Here is an 18020-nt window from a genome sequence, read left to right as displayed (position 1 = left end):
CAGCCACTATATGGTCTCCTCATACTGATGCTACCTCTATGCTCTGTCATTGTGCCGCTCTGCGGCAGTGATTCTAAAAGCGATGCCGGTAATCTGCATGTCATACTGAATAACAGTATTATTTTACTACCTCAGCACACTCCATAGCAAAGTGTTCTACACCCCCTATTGGGGCTCTCTATAGGCCAGAAATAGACATTTTTAATATAGATTTGCCGCAAATAAATTCATATTGAACCGATTTTTAAAAAAAAATTTTGGTGAATTGGCCAGATCGAATTTTTTAAAAGTTCGCTCATCTCTAATTATAAATGTCTGGGAGGGAGGGTCCATAAATTATTTTGCAAGAAAATTCCTGAATATCCTTGCAGAGATTGTGATGTTGTATGAGAGAAGATCTGTCTGACTGGAACAGCTGGCCTTTCCCCGAGAGAAGGGAGGGTTATCTATTATGGGCTTTGTCTTTCTGACCACTGTTTACACAGAGCTCTATGAGAAGAGTATACACAGGACATCAGGCAGAATAATGGCTTCCTGCTTCTTGTCCTGGCAATCATGTGATCGCTGGGTACTAAATAGCTTCTAAAACAACTGGGTCTTATCAGGTTGCAGTCAGTGCCATATAAAAAATACATAAAATAAAGCCCCATGTATCCGAGATAAGCTGCAGCACAAATTACTAAACTAAATTAGAAGAAACTTAATATCCTTAAAATATGCATGTACTGAAATATGGCTGTCATAGAAAAACAATCATGGTAGCCATGAGGCCACAGAGGCCATGTCAATTAACTGGATCTCTCAGTTGCATTGCTTTGGGTTGTTTGGACCCTGAAAGTGACTAAAATTTGAAATTTTCTCACCTTAATGCCAGTGGTATTAAAATTGTTTAACAATGATTGTCTCTGATGGTGGCTGTCAGCTGTGAGAGGCCTGTGGCTTTAAACAGGGTCAGTACTTTCCTCAGGGAGAGGACACCTCTTCAGGTGTAACGGAGATTCAATTTAGGCCATTCAAATTAGGTGGAGTGCTAAATGGCCTAACTTGAATCTCCATTAACCCCTTAAGGACCGGGGGTTTTTCCGTTTTTGCATTTTCGTTTTTTTGCTTATTTTTTGCGCCACCAATTCTACTTTGTCATGACGTCAGTAATTTTGCCCAAAAATCTACGGTGAAACGGAAAAAAAAATCATTGTGCGACAAAATTGAAAAAAAAAACGCAGTTTTGTAAATTTGGGGGCTTCCGTTTCTACGTAGTACATTTTTGGGTAAAAATGACACCTTATCTTTATTCTGTAGGTCCATACGATTAAAATTATACCCTACTTATACAGGTTTGATTTTGTCGCACTTCTGGAAAAAATCATAACTACATGCAGGAAAATTAATACGTTTAAAATTGTCATCTTCTGACCCCTATAACTTTTTTTATTTTTCTGTGTATGGGGCAGTATGAGGGCTCATTTTTTGCGCCGTTATCTGAAGTCTTTAACGGTACCATTTTTGCATTGATAGGACTTATTGATCTTTAAATGATATAAAAAGTGACCAAAAATGCACTTTTTTGGACTTTGGAATTTTTTTGCGCGCACGCCATTGACCGACCGGTTTAATTCATGATATATTTTTATAATTCGGACATTTCCCCATGCGGTGATACCATATATGTTTATTTTTATCTACACTGTGTTTTTTTTTTTATTGGAAAAGGGGGGTGATTCAAACTTTTAATAGGGGAGGAGTTAAATGATCTTTATTCACTTTTTTTTTCACTTTTTTTTGCAGTGTTATAGGTCCCATAAGAAACCAGTGATCAACGATTCTGCCGCATGACTGCTCATGCCTGGATCTCAGGCACTGAGCAGTCATTCGGCGATAGGACAGCGAGGAGGCAGGTGGGGGCCCTCCCGCTGTCCTGTCAGCTGTTTGGGATGCCGCGATTAGCTGCGGCTATCCCAAACAGCCCGACTGAGCTAGCCGGCCACTTTCGGTTTTCATTTTTAGCCGCGCGGCTCAGCTCCGAGCGCGCGGCTAAAGGGTTAATAGTGCGTGGCGCCACGATCGGCGCTGCGTGCTATTAGAGGCGTCTCCCGGCTTCACTATGACGCCGGGCCCGCCGTGATATTACGCGGGGTTACTGTGTAACCCCGCGTTATATCAGGAGAGCAGGACCAAGGACGTACCGGTACGTCCTTGGTCCTTAAGGGGTTAAACCTAAAGAGGTGTCCTCTCCCTGAGGAAAGTACTGACCCCGTTTAAAGCCATAGGCCTCTCACCACAGCCAAGCCAGATCACCCTGCTCTGTACTGACGAGGGGCAAACACCCCGAAACAGCTGTCTGCAGATGGGTTCTCTTTCCTTCTGGAGAGAGTTCTGGCTTGGCATAAATCCCAATCAGTTCTGAGACTTCTTAACTGGAGCCTGAGCTGTTTTGCAGGACACACTACCTGTGAAGGTGGTGTGGTAAGCTAATTTAAATGTTTATATATATATATATATATATATATATATATATATATATATGTATGTATGTATTTTTATATGTCATGCTGAGCAATCATGCCTTGGTTGTGAATACTTAGCATGACATGCATACACACAAGGCAAAGCATAATAGTTGCTTCTTACATGTAAAGTAGGTAGGGTCTTTAAGCAACATAAGCCAGCAATGGCAGAAAATGGTCAGACACGATGCTGAAAAGTAAGTACAGGAGACTTCCTCTTCTTACTTCTTCCCACAGCTCACAGGGAAATGGCTAGAAGAAGAGGGCTCATAGGGTGGAGAGCACAGTAGACAGAGTGGCGGTAAGTAGGCAATATGGATAAGTCAGCATTGTGCAAGAGCAGTTAGTGGCCAAGCTGCAAAGTCCACACAATGCAGTGAGACCCGAACAAAGCATCCTGATGGTTGCTAGCAACATGACCTCCTACTTTGCTTGTCCAGCCAAGTAGCCCAGTGATATGGGGATAGTCATAAAGTAAAACTAAATCCATTAATAACTGAATTAAATGAGTTCACTAGATGCTGGAAAAGTGTCCCACTGTGTCACACCCCACAACCTGACCGGTAAGACAAATTGTGAATCCAGGCCTGTAGGACTGTCTTTATGAGTAAATTCTTTAAAACTATGCAGATAACTATGACAATGGCATGCACATTTTTTTTTATTTTTTTTTGTAAACAGTTTTGGTTAATAGAAAGCTTTCTGCAACATTTCTTTCTTTTTTCTCAAATTACCTTTTTGTTATTTGCTGCTCAACACAAAAAGTCACAGACTAATCCTAATTCTGGACTAGCAAACATGAATAATGCAGATAACAAACTTGGAGCTTTAGGAATTACAACTTCTATACACTGCTCAAAAAAATAAAGGGAACACTAAGATAAAACATCCTAGATCTGAATGAATGAACTAACCCTATGAAATACTTTTGTCGTTACATAGTTAAATGTGCTGACAACAAAACCACTCAAATATTATCAATGGAAATCAAATTTATCAACCCATGTAGGTCTCGATATGGAGTCAAACTCAAAATCAAAGTGGAAAACCACACTGCAGGCTGATCCAACTTTGATATAATGTCCTTAAAATAAGTAAAAATGAGGCTCAGCAGTGTGTGTGGCCTTCACGTGCCCGTATGACGTCCCTACAAAGCCTGGGCATGCTCCGGATGAGGTGGCGGTCTCTTGAGGGATGTCCTCCCATACCTGAACTAAAGCATCCGCCAACTCCTGGACAGTCTGTGGTGCAATGTGGCGTTGGTGGATGGAGTGAGCCATGATGTCCCAGATGTGCTCAATCGGATTCAGGTATGGGGATCGGGCGGGCCAGTCCATAGCATCAATGCCTTCCTCTTGCAGGAACTGCTGACACACTCCAACCACATGAGGTCTTGCATTGTCTAGCATTAGGAGGAACCCAAGGCCAACCGCACCAGCATATGGTCTCAGATGGGGTCTGAGGATCTCATCTCGGTACCGAATGGCAGTCAGGCTACCTCTGGCAAGCACATGGAGGGCTGTGCGACTCCCCAAAGAAATGCCAGCACACACCATTACTGACCCACTGCCAAACCGGTCATGCTGGAGGATGTTGCAGGCAGAAGAATATTCTCCACGGCATCTCCAGACTCTGTCATGTCTGTCACATGTGCTTAGTGTGAATCTGCTTTCATCTGTGAAGATCACAGGGCGCCAGTGGAGAATTTTCCAATCTTGGTGTTCTCTGGCAAATGCTAAACATTCTGCACGGTGTTGGACTGTAAGCACAACCTCCACCTGTGGACATCGGGCCCTCATACCACCCTCATGGAGTCTGTTTCTTACCATTTGAGTGTAATACAACAAGGACAAGTGTATATAGATCAATGGTATCAACATGTATTGACATTAAAACACAGAGAAATGAAATATAAATGTCCAATGTAATGAACAAACATATCTGAATGGATTAACCAGTAGGGAAAGGAGAACAATGGAGGTCTAAGCAATGTTCAGCATAAATGTGTCCAGGTATAAATAGACGTACTTTTAAACATCTATGGCTAAGATGCAAAGCTATAGAAAATATAGTAGCACATAGACAGATCACTTAATGCTGCAATGAGCAAAGTGGTGATCAAGGCAAAAGGCTAATATTACAAAAACTACATATAATAATCAGGTAGTAACTTGCCTAGTGGCTGGTAATCACAGGCCTCCAGCACCCAACGTTTCATCGCCAGACTTCTTCCGGGGTTATGTCATGCTAGAGGATGTTGTAGGCAGCAGAACGGACTCAATGGCGTCTGTCACATGTGCTCAGTGTGAACCTGCTTTCATCTGGAAGAGCACAGGGTACCAGTGGCGAATTTCAAATGCCAAACATCCTGCATGGCGTTGGGCTGTAAGCACAACCCCCACCTGTGGATGTCGGGCCCTCATACCACCCTCATGGAGTCTGTTTCAGACCGTTTGAGTGGACACCTGCACATTTGTGGCCTGCTGGAGGTAATTTTGCAGGGCTCTGGCAGTGCTCCTCCTGATCTTCCTTGCACAAAGGCAGAGGTAGCGGTCATGCTGCTGGGTTGTTGCCCTCCTACAGCCTCCTCCACGTCTCCTGATGTACTTGCCTTTCTCCTGGTAGCGCGTCCATGCTCTGGACACTACGCTGACAGACACAGCAAACCTTCTTGCCACAGCTCGCATTGATGTGCCATCCTTGATGAGAAGCACTACCTAAGCCACTTGTGTGGGTTGTAGACTCTGTCTCATGCTGCCACTAGCGTGAAAGCACCGCCAGCATTTAAAAGTGACCAAAACATCAGCCATGAAGCATAGGAACTGAGAAGTGGTCTGTGGTAACCACCTGCAGAACCACTCCTTTATTGGGGGTGTCTTTCTAAATGCCTATAATTTCCATCTGTTGTCTGTTCCATTTGCACAACGGCATGTGAAATTCATTGTCAATCAGCGTTGCTTCCTGAGTGGACAGTGTGATTGCACAGAAGTGTGATTGACTTAGAGTTACATTGTGTTGTTTAAGTGTTCTCTTTATTTTTCTGAGCAGTGTAGAATGTTCAGATGCATAGCTAGCCTTAACTTAGTGACCTTGCACATAAAGCTTTACTTATAGCACTGCCTTTCAGGATAACTGAATAAATCTATAATATTAGTCATTTTAGTGTACTTTATGGAAAGGAAGGTTAATAGATTTATTGAATAGTTCAAGAAGGCATTTGTTTTCTGACATTTATATCGAAACACGTGTTTATCAAAATCACTTCACTCCTTTTGTAAATCACTGAAATGTACATAAAATGTTATAAAATATTCACAAAGACTGCCAAAAAATTAACTATTACATAAATTTGCCATTGATAAAGGTTAATGTGTAGAATGTGTTTGTATAGAATCAAACACCTTAAGGATGCAGCTATTTTAGGCCACAGAGAAACAGTAAGTTTTTTGTTTGTTTTCCCATCACTGCATTTAGAGAGCAGTGTCCTTTTAGAAAGATGTAGTCATTTGTAGTGTTGAACGGCATAGGCCATATTCGAATTTGCGATATTTCGCGAATATATGGACGAATATTTGTGATATATTCGCTAAATTCGCATATTCGTAATATTCACATTTTATTTTCGCATATGCGAAAATATGCATTTGCAAAAGTTAGCATAAATGAAAATTAGCATATGCGAAAATTCGTACGCCAGTCTCACACAGTAGTATTAGAGCCTTCTTTACACCACACAAGCTGGAAGCAGAGAGGGATGATCACTGTGATGTGTACTGGGAAAAAAATAAATAAAATAAACGAATATTCGTAATTACGAATATATAGTGCTATATTCGCGAGTTCGCAAATATGCGATATTCGCAAATAAAATTCGCATTGCGAATATTCCCGAGCAACACTAGTCATTTGAATCCTAGATATTCATTTTTATTTTTTTTGCCTGAAAAATTATGCAGACAAAAGTTAGTTGCAAGTCCATAAGGAAATAGAAAACATACTGCAAAGTTTTTCTATTTTTGGTGGGTGCATTTTTTTTTCAAACTTCAGCATGCCTTAAGTTTGACATTTTTTCAAGTAGTTTATTTTCTTCCATAGATTTTTTTTCTGCTTCAAAATATACATATTTATGTCTGTGATTGACCATTAAAGTGAACCTTTTATTATAGAAAAAAAAAAACTTTTGTCTTAGGAACGTTGGACAAGTTGGACCCTGACCAATTAGTAGTACACTTCTCTCCCCACTCCCATGGAATTACATTATCACACCATCTGGGTCACTTTGGTGGAGAATAGGAGAGCTTAAAGGGGTACTCTGCCCCTAAACATCCTCTATCCAAAGGATCTCGGCTGTGGCACCCCAGACATTCGGTGCAGGGAGCGAACTTTATCCCGTTCCGGATCACCTCCCACCACCACATGCCCCCTTCCCCCTAACACTGTGACCTAATGAAAAGAGGTAATTTTATTATAAATATAAGCGATAGATGCATACAAATTAGATGTATATGGTCAGGATTAGGTACAGAGTGACATATAATTATTATTACTTTGTGGTATCTGACAGGTATGCTTTAAAACTCATGTATAACACTGTCTAAGAGCCCTTAAAGGGGTACTCCACTGGAAAACATTTTTTTTTATATTGACTGGAGCCAGAAAGTTAAACAGATTTGTAAATTACTTATATTAAAAAAAACGTAATCCTTCCAGTACTTATTAGCTGCTGAATACTACAGAGGAAATGGTTTTCTTTTTGGAACACGGAGCTCTCTGCTGACATCATGACTATACTGCTCTCCGCTGACATTTCTGTCCATTTTAGGAACTGTCAAGAGCAGCATATGTTTGCTATGTGGATTTTCTCCTACTCTGGACAGTTCTTAAAATGGACAGAGATGTCAGCAGAGAGCACTGTGGTCATGATGTCAGCAGAGAGCTCTGTGTTCCAAAAAGAAATCAAGTACTGGAAGGATTAAGATTGTTTAATAGAAGTAATTTACAAATCTGTTTAACGTTCTGGTACCAGTTGAGAAAAAAAAAAAAATTCCACTGGAGTATCCCTTGAAAGGCAAAATTAATGTTAAAGTTATGGCAACATGTATGGCAATCAGTGGCGGATCCAGGGGGGGGGCAACGGGGCAATTGCGATCCACTGCAGAAGCAGGAGACTGCTGTTTAAAGCGGTCTCCTGCTTCCAGGGGCAAACAGAGGAGGCTGCTGCTACCAGAGACGTTTTTTCTGAAAACCTGTGGCATGTTGTGCCTGTAATATCAGCGCAGGGGCCAACACTGCTCTGACTGTCTGGTACAAGAGCATAGAAGGAGAGCAGAGAGGACGCCCCTCCCCTCACACTATTGGTGGAGCAGAATCACATGATCTGTTTTTCCTTCTCCAAGACCCTGACACTCGGTTGCCTCTGGTAATTGGAAGACTTCCCATGCCTAAGGAAGCATCCATCAATCATAGTAAGTTACTTTCTGGAGGGGGGAGGTTGTAATTTGGGGATTAGTAGGAGATAAATAGGCAATATCGCATGAAACAGCTGGAGGCACCTTGGTTGAAAAACAATGATATAGTGACTATTTACCTCCAACGTATTGTTTCTCTACCAGGGTACCCTCAGCTGTTGCAAAACTACAACTCCCAGCATGTTTTTGGCTGTGTGGGCATGCTGGGAGTTGTAGTTTTGCAACAGCTGGAGGCACCCTATTTGGGAAACACTTTAATATCTATCTATTTAACTATCATCTGCCTTTTTCATATCTATTTATCTCTCTCTCTCTCCCCCAATAGGGCCCCTACTCACTAGACACCAGGACTGGTTGCAGGCCATATCTATCCATGAATCTCAAATCTATCTATCTATTTATCTATCTATCTCATATCTATCTCATATCTATCTATCTCATATCTATCTCATATCTATCTATCTCATATCTATCTATCTATCTCATATCTATCTCATATCTATCTATCTCATATCTATCTATCTATTTATCTCATATCTATCTATCTCATATCTATCTATCTATCTATCTCATATCTATCTATCTCTCTCATATCTCTCTCATATCTATCTCATATCTATCCATCTCATATCTATCTATCTCATATCTATCTATCTCATATCTATCTCATATCTATCTATCTCATATCTATCTATCTATCTCATATCTCTCATATCTATCTCATATCTATCTATCTATCTATCTATCTCATATCTATCTATCTATCTATCTATCTATCTATCTATCTATCTATCTATCTCATATCTATCTATCTATCTATCTAATATCTATCTAATATCTATCTATCTATCAATCTATCTATCTATCTATCTCAAATCTATCTATCTCATATCTATCTATCTATCTATCTATCTATCTCATATCTATCTCATATCTATCTATCTATCTATCATTTCGAAAGGGGGGCAGGCCTTGAGCTGTGTAAGGGGCCCCATAAATTCTGATGTCAGCCCTGAGTATGAAGAGTATGCTCAGGGCCCAAGGGATTAGGGGGACAGAATATGTACCACTGTTAGGGGCACTATATCGTACAGGAGGAGGGGGAGGGGGATTTAAAAACTTGGGGGCAGAGAAAAGGGAATATTTAATGTGAAGGCCTGCAGGGCAAAGCACAGGGGGCATTATATGTGAAGAGCACATGACAGGGGGGCCCCCTGTGCTGTGCCCACAGATATAATGCCCCCTGTGCTGTGCCCCTGACATATAATGCCCCCTGTGCTGTGCCCACAGATATAATGCCCCCTGTGCTGTGCCCCTGACATATAATGCCCCTTGTGCTGTGCGGCCCCCACACATATAAATTATATGTGTGGGGCACAGCACAGGGGGCATTATATGTCAGGGGCACAGCACAGGGGGAATTATATCTGTGGGCACAGCACAGGGGGCATTATATCTGTTGGCACAGCACAGGGGGCATTATATGTGTGGGCACAGCACAGGGGATATTATATGTCAGGGGCACAGCACAGGGGGCATTATATGTCAGGAGCACAGCACAGGGGGCATTATATGTCAGGAGCACAGCACAGGGGGCATTATATGTCAGGAGCACAGCACAGGGAGCATTATATCTGTGGGGACAGCACAGGGGGCATTATATGATATAATGCCCCCTGTGCTGTGCCCCACACATATAATGCCCCTGGTGTTGTGCCCCTCACATATAATCCCACCTGTGCTGTGCCCCTCACATATAATGCCCCCTGTGCTGTGCCCCACACATATAATGCCCCCTATGCTGTGCCCCTCACATATAATGCCCCCTGTGCTGTGCCCCTCACATATAATGCCCCTGTGCTGTGCCCCACACATATAATGCCCCTTGTGCTGTGCCCCACACATATAATGCCCCTATCATGCACCCCTCATATATAATGCCCCCATCATGCGCCCCTCACATATAATGCCCCCTGTGCTGTGCCCTTCAGATATAATGCTCCTGTCATGTGCCCCAAACATATAGGGGGCAGGACAGGGGGCATTATATGTGAGGGGCACAGCACAGGGGGCATTATACGTGTGGGGCACAGCACAGGGGGCATTATATGTGAGGGACGCATGATGGGGGCATTATATGTGAGGGGCAAAGAATGGGGGCATTATATGTGAAGGGCACAGGACGGGGCATTATATGTGAGGGGCGCAAGATGGGGGCATTATATATGAGGGGCAAAGAACGGGGGCATTATATGTGAAGAGCACAGGACAGGGGGCATTATATGTGAGGGGCAAAGAACGGGGGCATTATATGTGAAGAGCACAGGACAGGGGGGCATTATATGTGAGGGGCACAGGACAGGGGGCATTATATTTGAGGGGCACAGCACAGAGGGCATTATATGTGAGGGGCACAGCACAGGGGGCATTATATGTGAGGGGCACAGGACGGGGCATTATATGTGAGGGACGCATGATAGGGGCATTATATGTGAGGGGCAAAGAACGGGGGCATTATATGTGAAGGGCACAGGACGGGGCATTATATGTGAGGGGCGCAAGATGGGGGCATTATATATGAGGGGCAAAGAACGGGGGCATTATATGTGAAGAGCACAGGACAGGGGGCATTATATGTGAGGGGCAAAGAACGGGGGCATTATATGTGAAGAGCACAGGACAGGGGGGCATTATATGTGAGGGGCACAGGACAGGGGGCATTATATTTGAGGGGCACAGCACAGAGGGCATTATATGTGAGGGGCACAGCACAGGGGGCATTATATGTGAGGGGCACAGGACGGGGCATTATATGTGAGGGACGCATGATGGGGGCATTATATGTGAGGGGCAAAGAACGGGGGCATTATGTGAAGGGCACAGGACGGGGCGCATGATGGGGCATTATATATGAGGGGCAAAGAACGGGGGCATTATATATGAGGGGCAAAGAACGGGGTCATTATATGTGAGGGGCACAGGACAGGGGGCATTATATGTGAGGGGCACAGCACAGGGGGCATTATATGTGAGGGGCACAGCACAGGGGGCATTATATGTGAGGGGCACAGCACAGGGGTCATTATATGTGAGGGACGCATGATGGGGGCATTATATGTGAGGGGCAAAGAACGGGGGCATTATATGTGAAGGGCAAAGCACAGGGGGCAATATATGTTAGCGGCACAGGACAGAGGGCATTATTATTATGTTGGGGGAACAGGACGGTCATAATTATTATATGTGGGGGCACAAGATGGGGCATTATTACTATATGTGAAGGCACGGAGTGTTCTGCATTTCAGAATTATAGTGTATATTATGAGGAATTTCTGTGGTGGTACGTTTTTTATGGGCCACAATACATTTGGGTATTTTATTCAGAGGGTGTAATGCACAGCAAGTTATATTCAGAGAGTGCAGCGTTTGGTAGCATTAAATTTAGAGGGCACAGTGTGTGGTCGTATTATTATTCAGAGAGTACAGTGTGTGGTAGTATTATATTCAGAGAGTGCAGTGTGTGGTTGTATTATATTCAGAGAGTGCAGTGTGTGATAGTATTATATTTAGAGGGCACAGTGTGTGGTAGTATTATATTCAGAGAGTGCAGTGTGTGATAGTATTATATTTAGAGGGCACAATGTGTGGTAGTATTATTATTCAGAGAGTGCAGTGTGTGATAGTATTATATTTAGAGGGCACAGTGTGTGGTCATATTATTATTCAGAGAGTGCAGTGTGTGATAGTATTATATTTAGAGAGCGCAGTGTGTGATAGTATTATATTTAGAGAGTGCAGTGTGTGATAGTATTATATTTAGAGGGCACAGTGTGTGGTAGTATTATATTCAGAGGGTACGGTGTATGGCGGTATTATATTCAGAGAGTGCAGTGTGTGATAGTATTATATTTAGAGGGCGCAGAGTGTGGTAGTATTATATTCAGAGGGTACGGTATGTGGGGGTATTATATTCAGATGGTATGGTGTGCTGCAGTATTATATTCATAAGGTACAGTGTGTTGTATATTCAGGGGGTACAGTGTGTCAGAATTATATTCAGAGGGTGTGTGCCAGTATTATATTTGAAGAATACAGTGTTTGGCAGTATTACAATAATTATTGTTTTCTGCAGAGAGAAGATTTAGCTGAAACAAGTCCCGGTGGTAAGTACATCTGAATTAGATAAGGAAAGACTATAGAGAAGACGTCACCTGAAGTCACTGATATAATTCTGTATCCTCCTCATTATTTCTCATCAGAGCTGTAGTCACTGAAGAAGTTCTGCAGTTATGATGGGTGAAACAACAACTCCCAGCATCCCCTCACCACTACTTAGGTCATACTGGGAGCTGTAGTTTTAAATGGTAAAAACTTCTTTAGCGCTTTCCCATTCTGTGGCAATTGGTATATTTGATTATTATTCTGACATATGAGCACGGCCTATGAGTCTTAAACAAGGTTAGGACTGTATGATACATTTAATAATATTGTAAGTTCCGTGAGCAACATCTTATTTTCTGTCCGCCAACACAAAATACTCTAATAGTGCCCCTCCTGAGACTCGACTCTGGATCCGCCCCTGATGGCAATAGATAGCATCTGGTTGTAACTAACAGCTTGTGTAAAACACACTGCATTTTTGGTTATTTTTTAATGCTTCAAAATATAAAGAAGCCCAAAAATGATGATCTATTTTTGGTGGCAAATGCCTGCCTGTGCCTATGCGCACAGTACTGGAAGAAACAATGTTTTATTTTTCAAGTGGCCCAAAAATTATCTCTTTTTAAGACTAGCAACAGGTTTTGCACCTGAAAACCAAAAAAGCAAAGACTTTTTACAAGTCATCAAAATATTATCCTATTTTAACGTCCTGAAAAGTAAACAGGAAATATTTTTATTTTTATAATGAATGAACTTGCAATTAAACCGTATGCAAAAATGGCATAAACCCTATTTGCATTGCTTTTTCACAACAAAGGTACCCTCTCCAAAAAACTCTCAATGCTATTAAACACATTGTAGTCAATCAAACATAAAGGGGGACATTTACTAAACTAGTCTATTCTGGGTATGTCTATAGACCAGCGTATGTGGTAGTCTCCTGTCTATTGTGCTCCTAATTTATCAAAGGTCTCACAGCCCTTGATAAATTCTGTGCTCAGACTTCAGGGTCTACAGCTTAAACTGCATTTAGACATGGTCTGACATTTCAGTGTATTTTGGGCAGATGCGACTTGTCGCACAAAAGTCGCACTTGATAAATTCAGCACCAATGCATTTTCCAATGCATTTCCGTCTAAAATAGACTTGCATGCATCATGTTCTAAAAATCCTCTAGAGCAAAAGTCGCAGAAAAGTCGCACATATTTAGACTGCGACTTTCTGTGAGACAAATTTAGACAGGAAATACCAGTCTAAATCCTTTGATAAATCTCCCCCAAAGTGTAGCTGTCAGATCCCACAAAAAGTGATTGTTACTCAGTACCTAATCCTCACCGTGTACATCCATTTTTATGTGTATATTTATTATAAAAATACCTCTTCATTAGCTCTCAGTGTGTTCCCCTCCCTTGTGGTGGTGGAAGTCGATTGATGTGTCTGCTTATGCAGCCTTCTCCATGAGTCATATCTTGTCCATGACTCATGGACAAGCCTGATGCTGCTGCAGGACTGGTTAGTGTCCCAGTAGGTATGGGGACCCCTAGAGTTAGGAATTTTAGGAGCCGTTTTATATATATATATATATATATATATATATATATATATATATATATATATTAAAAAAGTTTTGGATCTGACAGTACCCATTTAAGCTCATGTTTCTCAAAATTCTTATGAATCTGAAACTGTATTTGTGTTCACTTACAAATGTTAATATTCACCAACAATTTTCCAGGGAGCAACATTTTTTGTCCAGTATCTTTTTTGATAAAGGGGTACTCCGGCCCTAAGACATCTTATCCCCTATCCAAGGTCCCGCCGCTGGGGCTCCCACAATCTTTCATGCCGCACCCACCTGTCTTAGCTCTCACACCCCTCCCATACACTTGTATTGAGGGGGCAGGGCGTGACATCACAAGGGGGCGGGGTGAGAGGCTACAGACATGGAGCGATCATTGCTTCATGCGGCCTGTGGTGCAAAGGCACAGGTGGGTGGTGCATGAGAGATTGCGGGATAGAAAATAAGATTTCTTGGGGCCGGAGTACTCCTTCAATAAGCAAATCGGTCTATTTCCTTCCTATTACTGGAAAATCTATCAGAAACCCCAACGTTAGACATAAATGAATGATTTCCTATGTAATAATATTGTTTAGAAGGCAAACCATACATTATTAAGACTATATATATATATATATATATATATATATATATATATATATATATATACGCACACACACACACACACACATATATATATATATATATATATATATATATATATATATATGCAAACTATAAGATAACACTTTTTAATTTATTAATCCTTCTTATTGGTTTTTAGCATGATGACCTGGATATGTTAGAGACATACTTTCTTAAAGTCACATTTATCACTTTAAAAACGTGCAGATAAGGTATCTCAGGTGCTCTACAGCAACAGAATAGATCATTTCAAATTAATTGTCACTGGATTGGCATTCTTACGCTCAATATTTCCATCTGTTCTCTTTGCTACTGGGTATTTGGCAGTGTATTATGGAAAATATGGGATGCATCAGTTAACTTCAACCTACTTAGCTTCTCACTGTGACTCAGCTGTATGCTGATTTAAACCCTGACCTTTTCAAACTGTGCAGCTGTGGCCCAATACTCGTACTGGCACTTAGTTCAGGTCAGGGTAATATGTGGTATTGTGAAAGAGCAATGAACCAAACTGGAAAATTTGACAGAATGAGACAAATAAACTGTTGTATCATCCATTATAATAAAATGTGAGAAATGCATATCAACGAGAAAGAAAACTCAAAAACATTAGGTTCCATGGTAACACTTGGACTGGGCTCCCTACCAGTCGCTTAGCACACACAAGACTTATTGCATGGTAGTGCCCTAAAAATCAGCATTCTATCACTGTAAGGATATATTCAGACATGGCAGAAGTTTTATGTCTATTCTGCAATCATTTCTGCATTGGTTATGTTTGTTCTTTACTGTTTATTTTGTCAGGGACAACTCTGTAAAGATTTAGACAAAGACAAGTGAAAGAGGACAGTGTGGGCAAAACCCAGGGTCAGGGTAATGGTTTGATGTGTGAAGTTACATGAGATCTCTGGATTCAAAAATTGCTTTACATATGTTCATTTGTGACTATTCTGCAATAAGCAATATTTCTTTTTTTATTTACTTATTTTTCTGCTGTTTAGGTGTCTTGAAAAATGGCGATTACATATCCCCAGAATACAATTGATCTACAGATACATCCTTCCTGTCTGGAACATAACAACCAAGGGAATTGCTATAGGCTCCAGATCATTATCCGATCATGCCCTGGATCGGTGAAGAACGGCTTCTATGAATAGCCAGGACTTCATCACTAATGACAGACGGCAGCCATTCCGCTGCTGCCACCATTTACCGTTTAAATGCCATGATCAATGAGGAAGGGTCCCCTTACCTGCCTCTGACTCTCCATTGATGCATCCTGGCAGAGCTTGACTGTAACAGTGAAGCGCTGATCTTACTGTTCAATGCTATGCAATAGCATTGCATTGAACAGTGAATGCAATCTATAAATTGCATGTAAGTTTCTCCTATATGAAATTAAAAAGTATAAAATAAAACATTTAAAAATGTTTTCAAAATTATATAAAAGCTCCTCCCCCATTAAAAATGAAAGTGAACTTCCAGTTCTGGCGCTGCCATGAGAGGATGCGGCTAACAGAGCTCCCGCTCCTCCCGGCAATTAACTGGACTCTCTGCCAGCCTGGTGACCCCTCCGGGACCCTGGTGCCCACGGGTCTCCGCTACAACTCCCTGACCTACTGCATGGAGGGTCACCTGCTTCGCAGACCCCGAGATTCACCGGCCTCCCAGTCCACCCACCCGGCTTCAGCGAAGCACGCGGCGTCAGCGCCACGTGGGTCGGCAGCGGCGGCGAGGAGTCTGAGGAAATGCCTGTCCCGCTTCTCTTATGGGCAGTCTCTCACCCGCCAGAGCGCGGCGACGGCTGGATCCCCCTGCTCCCCTCCGGTGGCGTCCTCATCTGCGCAGCACAGTGCTCACTCCTCAGGCTTGGCGGCTCCCGCCACAGTGCACGTCCCGATCAAGCCTCACACTTTGCACGTGGAGATCGCTCACACCGGAGGTGCTGCTTCCCCAGCGCAGGTCAGTGATTTAATAGTGGGGCCTGCTACTCCCCGCTGGTGACCCTATCCCCTGCTAAGGACAGTGCCGCTCATAAGAGGGTTGCTTCTCCACTCCTGGTCCCCCCAGAAAACGCACGTTGGATCATGAAGTCTGAGAGGCCCTCTAGCCCTCCTCTCTCCAGGTCTCCAGCAGCGCTGCAGGAGGGATCACTTCCCACCTCCTCTGCCTTGTCTCCCCTCACTGCCAGCCCTTCGGGCAGCCCTGGGGGCTTCTCCGTCCCAGCTTTCCCCCAGACTGCCTTTGCACCACAGGCCATCAACTTTAAAGTATTAGCTGAGCAGATAATGGCGCAGATTATCCCGGACATACAGAAATCTTTAGAGGCAACGCTGCAGGCGTCATTTGATTCACTGAGACGGGACATTTCCCAAACTAATGTGTCTACGGCAGCTGTGCGGTCTGATGTTACTGATCTCCAGGCACACCAATCTGATTTATCTAACCAAGTAGCTGACCTGGTACAGGAAAACGCCAATCTCTGGGCTAAACTTGATGACCTGGAGAACCGCTCGAGGCGTAATAACCTGCGCATTGTGGGACTTTCTGAACAGATACCCTCCTCAGACCTCCAGCACCTGTGTTAGATTGAATTGACCGAGACTCTGGGTCTGGATCATTACTGTTGGGTGGAAAGGGCCCATAGACTGGGACCTATCCTGGGGACTCGGATTGCCACCCTACGCTCATCTCAGTCTGGTCAGCAGAGTAGACCACGTCAGGTCATCTTCAAGCTATTAGACTATAATGACCGCCAATCCATTCTGAGAGCTTTCTGGAGAGGAACTGCACCACTAGTTGTACGAGACTGTCGCATTCTCATTTTTGAAGATTTTTCCGCACCTGTTGCTAAGCGACGCAGGGCCTTCAGTTGCATTTGTTCCGACCTGTTTAACCGGAAAGTTAAATTCCAATTACAGTTCCCTGCTATTCTGCGCAATTTTCATGATGATGGGACTTCCTTGGTTTATCGAACTCCGGCCGCAGCAGAGGCAACACTACTTAGTCCTGCTGACCCTGGACGCCTGAGGGGGACTCAGGGGGACACTACTGAACTTCTAACTACCCACTCACCCGGACGTAGGGTTGCGCACCAAGATGACTATTCGGCCCCCTAGGTTGATTAGAAACGTTAGAGCTTAACTACTTTAACCCAGTTTCCTGATTGCTGGTTTGGTGGCAGTCGCTAACGGTAGTGGTGGTGCTGGACTATAACCAAAGTGTGTGTGGAGTGTGAGTTGTTTGTGGAGCTTGTTTAATGGTGCGTGTTTTTTTTTTTTTTTCCTTCTCTCTCTCTCTCTAAGTATGCCACTTATGCCACCTCCTTGTTAGGTTAGGTCCTTTGTACCCACAAGCGGGGGCCCGGGCCACTAAAACTTGGGAGTTAAAATTTCCATTTCAAATTCCTCAATTTTAATTTCAAAATCTTAGATTTCTATTTAAAATTCTTGTATTTTAATGGTCTCCTCATGTTTCAGCCACCTTCAGGCTGTACCATTCAGACATGGGCTCCTTATGCTTTCCCCAACTCCAGGCTCTGTCATTCAGCAAATATAACATTTTCTGATGCTACTGGGACTGGGATATTAACTCCAAATATGTACTGGTAGCACTAGCTAACGTTAATGCTTAATTGAGATTTCAAGCTTCATCTTTCTTTGTAAGGGGTTATGAAACCCTCTG

At 42.8% G+C, this 18020-nt stretch overlaps 1 long non-coding RNA gene across 1 annotated transcript; it reads left to right on the top strand.

Moving 5' to 3' along the window:
• The first annotated feature begins 7904 nt into the window (after nt 1–7904).
• On the top strand, nt 7905–15528 carry LOC130310503 (uncharacterized). Its single transcript, XR_008859020.1, has 3 exons — nt 7905–7969; nt 12105–12135; nt 15338–15528. It is a non-coding gene; the product is annotated as an uncharacterized LOC130310503 (long non-coding RNA).
• Nucleotides 15529–18020: the final 2492 nt, after the last annotated feature.

This window comes from Hyla sarda, chromosome 1 (assembly GCF_029499605.1).
Source record: "Hyla sarda isolate aHylSar1 chromosome 1, aHylSar1.hap1, whole genome shotgun sequence".
NCBI lineage: Eukaryota > Metazoa > Chordata > Amphibia > Anura > Hylidae > Hyla > Hyla sarda.
Note: the sequence above shows the minus strand (reverse complement) of the source record. Positions and strands in the feature narration are given on the sequence as shown.